General features: G+C 48.7%; 3 non-coding genes across 3 annotated transcripts; all 3 read right to left on the bottom strand.

The window, feature by feature from the left end:
• Nucleotides 1-1449: 1449 nt before the first annotated feature.
• TRNAN-GUU (transfer RNA asparagine (anticodon GUU)) lies at nt 1450-1523 on the bottom strand. The gene has a single exon. It is a non-coding gene; the product is annotated as a tRNA-Asn (tRNA).
• A 2864-nt stretch (nt 1524-4387) lies between these two features.
• On the bottom strand, nt 4388-4461 carry TRNAN-GUU (transfer RNA asparagine (anticodon GUU)). Its single transcript has one exon. It is a non-coding gene; the product is annotated as a tRNA-Asn (tRNA).
• A 5557-nt stretch (nt 4462-10018) lies between these two features.
• TRNAN-GUU (transfer RNA asparagine (anticodon GUU)) lies at nt 10019-10092 on the bottom strand. Its single transcript has one exon. It is a non-coding gene; the product is annotated as a tRNA-Asn (tRNA).
• Between the last annotated feature and the right edge of the window lie 568 nt (nt 10093-10660).

Raw genomic sequence — 10660 nt, 5'->3', positions numbered from 1 at the left:
GAGCAACAAAATGAAAACAAAATAAGCAACCAGTTGTGGGCCCCGAAATGTTCCCCAACAACCAATAAATCTCTACACAGACTGACGGAGGGCCGCCTTTCCTTAAGTAGCCCAGCAAAAGTCAGTGTCTAGTGAGAACTTCTCCCAAGCCATTGCATGTAGCAGCAGAGTGGCGCAGCGGAAGCGTGCTGGGCCCATAACCCAGAGGTCGATGGATCGAAACCATCCTCTGCTAGCGTCCTTCCTTTTGTCCGTCTACAATGTTACAATTTGCAAAAGCTCCCCTAGTAAGTTCGGACTCCTGTTTGTGGCCAGAAACTGGTCATCATCAGTCCAAATCTAGCTCGTGTCCAAAAGCGTTTTCAGACCCTCCCAGGCTGTGACAGACCTGTAACCCAGATACCTGCGCATAGAAACCATTCTCTGCTTGGTGCCTGAATTTTTTTTTTCCATCTCTGACGTTACAATTAGCCAAATCTCTCTAGTGAGTTAGGACTCCTGTTTCTGCCCAGGACGCGGTCAACCGAAGCCCAAATTACTGCTCCCAATCTTGCTCGTGTCCAAAAATAGTTTTCAAAGCCGCCCTGGCTTTGCAGTCTTGATTTGCTTAAGGCTGCCTTACATCCACACTTAAAAAAAAAAAAAAAAAACGACCTACCAAAAAGTCAGAGTCTAGTGGAAAAAACTCCACCCTCCACACACCCCTCAGCAGCAGAGGGGGATTAGCTCAAATGGTAGAGCGCTCGCTTAGCATGCGAGAGGTAGCGGGATCGATGCCCGCATCCTCCAGCTTTGTCCTTTTTGCAGCCTTTTTCAAAATTGGGAGAAATCGTTTCCTGCTTGCCAAGGCCGTGACACTGAAAAGTAAGGCTAGTAAGCACGCACCCAGGGCTTCCCCCAAGCCTTCGATAGCTCAGCTGGTAGAGCGGAGGACTGTAGTACTCTAATAGCAATCCTTAGGTCGCTGGTTCAATTCCGGCTCGAAGGAGATTTTTTTTTTGTTGGTATCCTTTCATTTTGCACGTTTATTAAGCTGGCAGCAAGCACTTTTCTACTGTGCTTCTTCTCTTCTAAATTGGGAGAAATCGTCTCCTGCTTGCCAAGGCCGTGACACTGAAAAGTAAGGCTAGTAAGCACGCACCCAGGGCTTCCCCCAAGCCTTCGATAGCTCAGCTGGTAGAGCGGAGGACTGTAGTACTCTAATAGCAATCCTTAGGTCGCTGGTTCAATTCCGGCTCGAAGGAGATTTTTTTTTTGTTGGTATCCTTTCATTTTGCACGTTTATTAAGCTGGCAGCAAGCACTTTTCTGCTGTGCTTCTTCTCTTCCATCTGAAGAACCTTCTTCTTCCATGTGTGCTTTAGATATTGAAACTGGCCAGTTATACGGAGCTCTTAATTGAAGTTGTAGCTGAGCCACTCAAGCTGCAGGCGGAAGCAAAAGAGGACTGCGTCCCTGGGTGGGCTCGAACCACCAACCTTTCGGTTAACAGCCGAACGCGCTAACCGATTGCGCCACAGAGACACGGAAGCTGCTTGCCTGGTGTTCCAGTTTCAGGCAGGTCAATGGCCTATGTGTACGGGTGATCTTCCGAGCAACAAAATGAAAACAAAATAAGCAACCAGTTGCGGGCCCCGAAATGTTCCCCAACAACCAATAAATCTCTACACAGACTGACGGAGGGCCGCCTTTCCTTAAGTAGCCCAGCAAAAGTCAGTGTCTAGTGAGAACTTCTCCCAAGCCATTGCATGTAGCAGCAGAGTGGCGCAGCGGAAGCGTGCTGGGCCCATAACCCAGAGGTCGATGGATCGAAACCATCCTCTGCTAGCGTCCTTCCTTTTGTCCGTCTACAATGTTACAATTTGCAAAAGCTCCCCTAGTAAGTTCGGACTCCTGTTTGTGGCCAGAAACTGGTCATCATCAGTCCAAATCTAGCTCGTGTCCAAAAGCGTTTTCAGACCCTCCCAGGCTGTGACAGACCTGTAACCCAGATACCTGCGCATAGAAACCATTCTCTGCTTGGTGCCTGAATTTTTTTTTTCCATCTCTGACGTTACAATTAGCCAAATCTCTCTAGTGAGTTAGGACTCCTGTTTCTGCCCAGGACGCGGTCAACCGAAGCCCAAATTACTGCTCCCAATCTTGCTCGTGTCCAAAAATAGTTTTCAAAGCCGCCCTGGCTTTGCAGTCTTGATTTGCTTAAGGCTGCCTTACATCCACACTTAAAAAAAAAAAAAAAAAACGACCTACCAAAAAGTCAGAGTCTAGTGGAAAAAACTCCACCCTCCACACACCCCTCAGCAGCAGAGGGGGATTAGCTCAAATGGTAGAGCGCTCGCTTAGCATGCGAGAGGTAGCGGGATCGATGCCCGCATCCTCCAGCTTTGTCCTTTTTGCAGCCTTTTTCAAAATTGGGAGAAATCGTCTCCTGCTTGCCAAGGCCGTGACACTGAAAAGTAAGGCTAGTAAGCACGCACCCAGGGCTTCCCCCAAGCCTTCGATAGCTCAGCTGGTAGAGCGGAGGACTGTAGTACTCTAATAGCAATCCTTAGGTCGCTGGTTCAATTCCGGCTCGAAGGAGATTTTTTTTTTGTTGGTATCCTTTCATTTTGCACGTTTATTAAGCTGGCAGCAAGCACTTTTCTACTGTGCTTCTTCTCTTCTAAATTGGGAGAAATCGTCTCCTGCTTGCCAAGGCCGTGACACTGAAAAGTAAGGCTAGTAAGCACGCACCCAGGGCTTCCCCCAAGCCTTCGATAGCTCAGCTGGTAGAGCGGAGGACTGTAGTACTCTACTAGCAATCCTTAGGTCGCTGGTTCAATTCCGGCTCGAAGGAGATTTTTTTTTTGTTGGTATCCTTTCATTTTGCACGTTTATTAAGCTGGCAGCAAGCACTTTTCTGCTGTGCTTCTTCTCTTCCATCTGAAGAACCTTCTTCTTCCATGTGTGCTTTAGATATTGAAACTGGCCAGTTAGACGGAGCTCTTAATTGAAGTTGTAGCTGAGCCACTCAAGCTGCAGGCGGAAGCAAAAGAGGACTGCGTCCCTGGGTGGGCTCGAACCACCAACCTTTCGGTTAACAGCCGAACGCGCTAGCCGATTGCGCCACAGAGACACGGAAGCTGCTTGCCTGGTGTTCCAGTTTCAGGCAGGTCAATGGCCTATGTGTACGGGTGATCTTCCGAGCAACAAAATGAAAACAAAATAAGCAACCAGTTGTGGGCCCCGAAATGTTCCCCAACAACCAATAAATCTCTACACAGACTGACGGAGGGCCGCCTTTCCTTAAGTAGCCCAGCAAAAGTCAGTGTCTAGTGAGAACTTCTCCCAAGCCATTGCATGTAGCAGCAGAGTGGCGCAGCGGAAGCGTGCTGGGCCCATAACCCAGAGGTCGATGGATCGAAACCATCCTCTGCTAGCGTCCTTCCTTTTGTCCGTCTACAATGTTACAATTTGCAAAAGCTCCCCTAGTAAGTTCGGACTCCTGTTTGTGGCCAGAAACTGGTCATCATCAGTCCAAATCACTGCTCCCAATCTAGCTCGTGTCCAAAAGCGTTTTCAGACCCTCCCAGGCTGTGACAGACCTGTAACCCAGATACCTGCGCATAGAAACCATTCTCTGCTTGGTGCCTGAATTTTTTTTTTTCATCTCTGACGTTACAATTAGCCAAATCTCTCTAGTGAGTTAGGACTCCTGTTTCTGCCCAGGACGCGGTCAACTGAAGCCCAAATTACTGCTCCCAATCTTGCTCGTGTCCAAAAATAGTTTTCAAAGCCGCCCTGGCTTTGCAGTCTTGATTTGCTTAAGGCTGCCTTACATCCACACTTAAAAAAAAAAAAAAAAACGACCTACCAAAAAGTCAGAGTCTAGTGGAAAAAACTCCACCCTCCACACACCCCTCAGCAGCAGAGGGGGATTAGCTCAAATGGTAGAGCGCTCGCTTAGCATGCGAGAGGTAGCGGGATCGATGCCCGCATCCTCCAGCTTTGTCCTTTTTGCAGCCTTTTTCAAAATTGGGAGAAATCGTCTCCTGCTTGCCAAGGCCGTGACACTGAAAAGTAAGGCTAGTAAGCACGCACCCAGGGCTTCCCCCAAGCCTTCGATAGCTCAGCTGGTAGAGCGGAGGACTGTAGTACTCTAATAGCAATCCTTAGGTCGCTGGTTCAATTCCGGCTCGAAGGAGATTTTTTTTTTGTTGGTATCCTTTCATTTTGCACGTTTATTAAGCTGGCAGCAAGCACTTTTCTGCTGTGCTTCTTCTCTTCCATCTGAAGAACCTTCTTCTTCCATGTGTGCTTTAGATATTGAAACTGGCCAGTTATACGGAGCTCTTAATTGAAGTTGTAGCTGAGCCACTCAAGCTGCAGGCGGAAGCAAAAGAGGACTGCGTCCCTGGGTGGGCTCGAACCACCAACCTTTCGGTTAACAGCCGAACGCGCTAACCGATTGCGCCACAGAGACACGGAAGCTGCTTGCCTGGTGTTCCAGTTTCAGGCAGGTCAATGGCCTATGTGTACGGGTGATCTTCCGAGCAACAAAATGAAAACAAAATAAGCAACCAGTTGTGGGCCCCGAAATGTTCCCCAACAACCAATAAATCTCTACACAGACTGACGGAGGGCCGCCTTTCCTTAAGTAGCCCAGCAAAAGTCAGTGTCTAGTGAGAACTTCTCCCAAGCCATTGCATGTAGCAGCAGAGTGGCGCAGCGGAAGCGTGCTGGGCCCATAACCCAGAGGTCGATGGATCGAAACCATCCTCTGCTAGCGTCCTTCCTTTTGTCCGTCTACAATGTTACAATTTGCAAAAGCTCCCCTAGTAAGTTCGGACTCCTGTTTGTGGCCAGAAACTGGTCATCATCAGTCCAAATCTAGCTCGTGTCCAAAAGCGTTTTCAGACCCTCCCAGGCTGTGACAGACCTGTAACCCAGATACCTGCGCATAGAAACCATTCTCTGCTTGGTGCCTGAATTTTTTTTTTCCATCTCTGACGTTACAATTAGCCAAATCTCTCTAGTGAGTTAGGACTCCTGTTTCTGCCCAGGACGCGGTCAACCGAAGCCCAAATTACTGCTCCCAATCTTGCTCGTGTCCAAAAATAGTTTTCAAAGCCGCCCTGGCTTTGCAGTCTTGATTTGCTTAAGGCTGCCTTACATCCACACTTAAAAAAAAAAAAAAAAAACGACCTACCAAAAAGTCAGAGTCTAGTGGAAAAAACTCCACCCTCCACACACCCCTCAGCAGCAGAGGGGGATTAGCTCAAATGGTAGAGCGCTCGCTTAGCATGCGAGAGGTAGCGGGATCGATGCCCGCATCCTCCAGCTTTGTCCTTTTTGCAGCCTTTTTCAAAATTGGGAGAAATCGTCTCCTGCTTGCCAAGGCCGTGACACTGAAAAGTAAGGCTAGTAAGCACGCACCCAGGGCTTCCCCCAAGCCTTCGATAGCTCAGCTGGTAGAGCGGAGGACTGTAGTACTCTAATAGCAATCCTTAGGTCGCTGGTTCAATTCCGGCTCGAAGGAGATTTTTTTTTTGTTGGTATCCTTTCATTTTGCACGTTTATTAAGCTGGCAGCAAGCACTTTTCTACTGTGCTTCTTCTCTTCTAAATTGGGAGAAATCGTCTCCTGCTTGCCAAGGCCGTGACACTGAAAAGTAAGGCTAGTAAGCACGCACCCAGGGCTTCCCCCAAGCCTTCGATAGCTCAGCTGGTAGAGCGGAGGACTGTAGTACTCTACTAGCAATCCTTAGGTCGCTGGTTCAATTCCGGCTCGAAGGAGATTTTTTTTTTGTTGGGATCCTTTCATTTTGCACGTTTATTAAGCTGGCAGCAAGCACTTTTCTGCTGTGCTTCTTCTCTTCCATCTGAAGAACCTTCTTCTTCCATGTGTGCTTTAGATATTGAAACTGGCCAGTTAGACGGAGCTCTTAATTGAAGTTGTAGCTGAGCCACTCAAGCTGCAGGCGGAAGCAAAAGAGGACTGCGTCCCTGGGTGGGCTCGAACCACCAACCTTTCGGTTAACAGCCGAACACGCTAGCCGATTGCGCCACAGAGACACGGAAGCTGCTTGCCTGGTGTTCCAGTTTCAGGCAGGTCAATGGCCTATGTGTACGGGTGATCTTCCGAGCAACAAAATGAAAACAAAATAAGCAACCAGTTGTGGGCCCCGAAATGTTCCCCAACAACCAATAAATCTCTACACAGACTGACAGAGGGCCGCCTTTCCTTAAGTAGCCCAGCAAAAGTCAGTGTCTAGTGAGAACTTCTCCCAAGCCATTGCATGTAGCAGCAGAGTGGCGCAGCGGAAGCGTGCTGGGCCCATAACCCAGAGGTCGATGGATCGAAACCATCCTCTGCTAGCGTCCTTCCTTTTGTCCGTCTACAATGTTACAATTTGCAAAAGCTCCCCTAGTAAGTTCGGACTCCTGTTTGTGGCCAGAAACTGGTCATCATCAGTCCAAATCACTGCTCCCAATCTAGCTCGTGTCCAAAAGCGTTTTCAGACCCTCCCAGGCTGTGACAGACCTGTAACCCAGATACCTGCGCATAGAAACCATTCTCTGCTTGGTGCCTGAATTTTTTTTTTTCATCTCTGACGTTACAATTAGCCAAATCTCTCTAGTGAGTTAGGACTCCTGTTTCTGCCCAGGACGCGGTCAACCGAAGCCCAAATTACTGCTCCCAATCTTGCTCGTGTCCAAAAATAGTTTTCAAAGCCGCCCTGGCTTTGCAGTCTTGATTTGCTTAAGGCTGCCTTACATCCACACTTAAAAAAAAAAAAAAAAACCACCTACCAAAAAGTCAGAGTCTAGTGGAAAAAACTCCACCCTCCACACACCCCTCAGCAGCAGAGGGGGATTAGCTCAAATGGTAGAGCGCTCGCTTAGCATGCGAGAGGTAGCGGGATCGATGCCCGCATCCTCCAGCTTTGTCCTTTTTGCAGCCTTTTTCAAAATTGGGAGAAATCGTCTCCTGCTTGCCAAGGCCGTGACACTGAAAAGTAAGGCTAGTAAGCACGCACCCAGGGCTTCCCCCAAGCCTTCGATAGCTCAGCTGGTAGAGCGGAGGACTGTAGTACTCTAATAGCAATCCTTAGGTCGCTGGTTCAATTCCGGCTCGAAGGAGATTTTTTTTTTGTTGGTATCCTTTCATTTTGCACGTTTATTAAGCTGGCAGCAAGCACTTTTCTGCTGTGCTTCTTCTCTTCCATCTGAAGAACCTTCTTCTTCCATGTGTGCTTTAGATATTGAAACTGGCCAGTTAGACGGAGCTCTTAATTGAAGTTGTAGCTGAGCCACTCAAGCTGCAGGCGGAAGCAAAAGAGGACTGCGTCCCTGGGTGGGCTCGAACCACCAACCTTTCGGTTAACAGCCGAACGCGCTAGCCGATTGCGCCACAGAGACACGGAAGCTGCTTGCCTGGTGTTCCAGTTTCAGGCAGGTCAATGGCCTATGTGTACGGGTGATCTTCCGAGCAACAAAATGAAAACAAAATAAGCAACCAGTTGTGGGCCCCGAAATGTTCCCCAACAACCAATAAATCTCTACACAGACTGACGGAGGGCCGCCTTTCCTTAAGTAGCCCAGCAAAAGTCAGTGTCTAGTGAGAACTTCTCCCAAGCCATTGCATGTAGCAGCAGAGTGGCGCAGCGGAAGCGTGCTGGGCCCATAACCCAGAGGTCGATGGATCGAAACCATCCTCTGCTAGCGTCCTTCCTTTTGTCCGTCTACAATGTTACAATTTGCAAAAGCTCCCCTAGTAAGTTCGGACTCCTGTTTGTGGCCAGAAACTGGTCATCATCAGTCCAAATCACTGCTCCCAATCTAGCTCGTGTCCAAAAGCGTTTTCAGACCCTCCCAGGCTGTGACAGACCTGTAACCCAGATACCTGCGCATAGAAACCATTCTCTGCTTGGTGCCTGAATTTTTTTTTTTCATCTCTGACGTTACAATTAGCCAAATCTCTCTAGTGAGTTAGGACTCCTGTTTCTGCCCAGGACGCGGTCAACCGAAGCCCAAATTACTGCTCCCAATCTTGCTCGTGTCCAAAAATAGTTTTCAAAGCCGCCCTGGCTTTGCAGTCTTGATTTGCTTAAGGCTGCCTTACATCCACACTTAAAAAAAAAAAAAAAACCACCTACCAAAAAGTCAGAGTCTAGTGGAAAAAACTCCACCCTCCACACACCCCTCAGCAGCAGAGGGGGATTAGCTCAAATGGTAGAGCGCTCGCTTAGCATGCGAGAGGTAGCGGGATCGATGCCCGCATCCTCCAGCTTTGTCCTTTTTGCAGCCTTTTTCAAAATTGGGAGAAATCGTCTCCTGCTTGCCAAGGCCGTGACACTGAAAAGTAAGGCTAGTAAGCACGCACCCAGGGCTTCCCCCAAGCCTTCGATAGCTCAGCTGGTAGAGCGGAGGACTGTAGTACTCTAATAGCAATCCTTAGGTCGCTGGTTCAATTCCGGCTCGAAGGAGATTTTTTTTTTGTTGGTATCCTTTCATTTTGCACGTTTATTAAGCTGGCAGCAAGCACTTTTCTGCTGTGCTTCTTCTCTTCCATCTGAAGAACCTTCTTCTTCCATGTGTGCTTTAGATATTGAAACTGGCCAGTTAGACGGAGCTCTTAATTGAAGTTGTAGCTGAGCCACTCAAGCTGCAGGCGGAAGCAAAAGAGGACTGCGTCCCTGGGTGGGCTCGAACCACCAACCTTTCGGTTAACAGCCGAACGCGCTAGCCGATTGCGCCACAGAGACACGGAAGCTGCTTGCCTGGTGTTCCAGTTTCAGGCAGGTCAATGGCCTATGTGTACGGGTGATCTTCCGAGCAACAAAATGAAAACAAAATAAGCAACCAGTTGTGGGCCCCGAAATGTTCCCCAACAACCAATAAATCTCTACACAGACTGACGGAGGGCCGCCTTTCCTTAAGTAGCCCAGCAAAAGTCAGTGTCTAGTGAGAACTTCTCCCAAGCCATTGCATGTAGCAGCAGAGTGGCGCAGCGGAAGCGTGCTGGGCCCATAACCCAGAGGTCGATGGATCGAAACCATCCTCTGCTAGCGTCCTTCCTTTTGTCCGTCTACAATGTTACAATTTGCAAAAGCTCCCCTAGTAAGTTCGGACTCCTGTTTGTGGCCAGAAACTGGTCATCATCAGTCCAAATCACTGCTCCCAATCTAGCTCGTGTCCAAAAGCGTTTTCAGACCCTCCCAGGCTGTGACAGACCTGTAACCCAGATACCTGCGCATAGAAACCATTCTCTGCTTGGTGCCTGAATTTTTTTTTTTCATCTCTGACGTTACAATTAGCCAAATCTCTCTAGTGAGTTAGGACTCCTGTTTCTGCCCAGGACGCGGTCAACCGAAGCCCAAATTTCTGCTCCCAATCTTGCTCGTGTCCAAAAATAGTTTTCAAAGCCGCCCTGGCTTTGCAGTCTTGATTTGCTTAAGGCTGCCTTACATCCACACTTAAAAAAAAAAAAAAAAACGACCTACCAAAAAGTCAGAGTCTAGTGGAAAAAACTCCACCCTCCACACACCCCTCAGCAGCAGAGGGGGATTAGCTCAAATGGTAGAGCGCTCGCTTAGCATGCGAGAGGTAGCGGGATCGATGCCCGCATCCTCCAGCTTTGTCCTTTTTGCAGCCTTTTTCAAAATTGGGAGAAATCGTCTCCTGCTTGCCAAGGCCGTGACACTGAAAAGTAAGGCTAGTAAGCACGCACCCAGGGCTTCCCCCAAGCCTTCGATAGCTCAGCTGGTAGAGCGGAGGACTGTAGTACTCTAATAGCAATCCTTAGGTCGCTGGTTCAATTCCGGCTCGAAGGAGATTTTTTTTTTGTTGGTATCCTTTCATTTTGCACGTTTATTAAGCTGGCAGCAAGCACTTTTCTGCTGTGCTTCTTCTCTTCCATCTGAAGAACCTTCTTCTTCCATGTGTGCTTTAGATATTGAAACTGGCCAGTTATACGGAGCTCTTAATTGAAGTTGTAGCTGAGCCACTCAAGCTGCAGGCGGAAGCAAAAGAGGACTGCGTCCCTGGGTGGGCTCGAACCACCAACCTTTCGGTTAACAGCCGAACGCGCTAACCGATTGCGCCACAGAGACACGGAAGCTGCTTGCCTGGTGTTCCAGTTTCAGGCAGGTCAATGGCCTATGTGTACGGGTGATCTTCCGAGCAACAAAATGAAAACAAAATAAGCAACCAGTTGTGGGCCCCGAAATGTTCCCCAACAACCAATAAATCTCTACACAGACTGACGGAGGGCCGCCTTTCCTTAAGTAGCCCAGCAAAAGTCAGTGTCTAGTGAGAACTTCTCCCAAGCCATTGCATGTAGCAGCAGAGTGGCGCAGCGGAAGCGTGCTGGGCCCATAACCCAGAGGTCGATGGATCGAAACCATCCTCTGCTAGCGTCCTTCCTTTTGTCCGTCTACAATGTTACAATTTGCAAAAGCTCCCCTAGTAAGTTCGGACTCCTGTTTGTGGCCAGAAACTGGTCATCATCAGTCCAAATCTAGCTCGTGTCCAAAAGCGTTTTCAGACCCTCCCAGGCTGTGACAGACCTGTAACCCAGATACCTGCGCATAGAAACCATTCTCTGCTTGGTGCCTGAATTTTTTTTTTCCATCTCTGACGTTACAATTAGCCAAATCTCTCTAGTGAGTTAGGACTCCT

The sequence above is a fragment of the Engystomops pustulosus genome, chromosome 3 (assembly GCF_040894005.1).
Source record: "Engystomops pustulosus chromosome 3, aEngPut4.maternal, whole genome shotgun sequence".
Classification (NCBI taxonomy): domain Eukaryota; kingdom Metazoa; phylum Chordata; class Amphibia; order Anura; family Leptodactylidae; genus Engystomops; species Engystomops pustulosus.
Note: the sequence above shows the minus strand (reverse complement) of the source record. Positions and strands in the feature narration are given on the sequence as shown.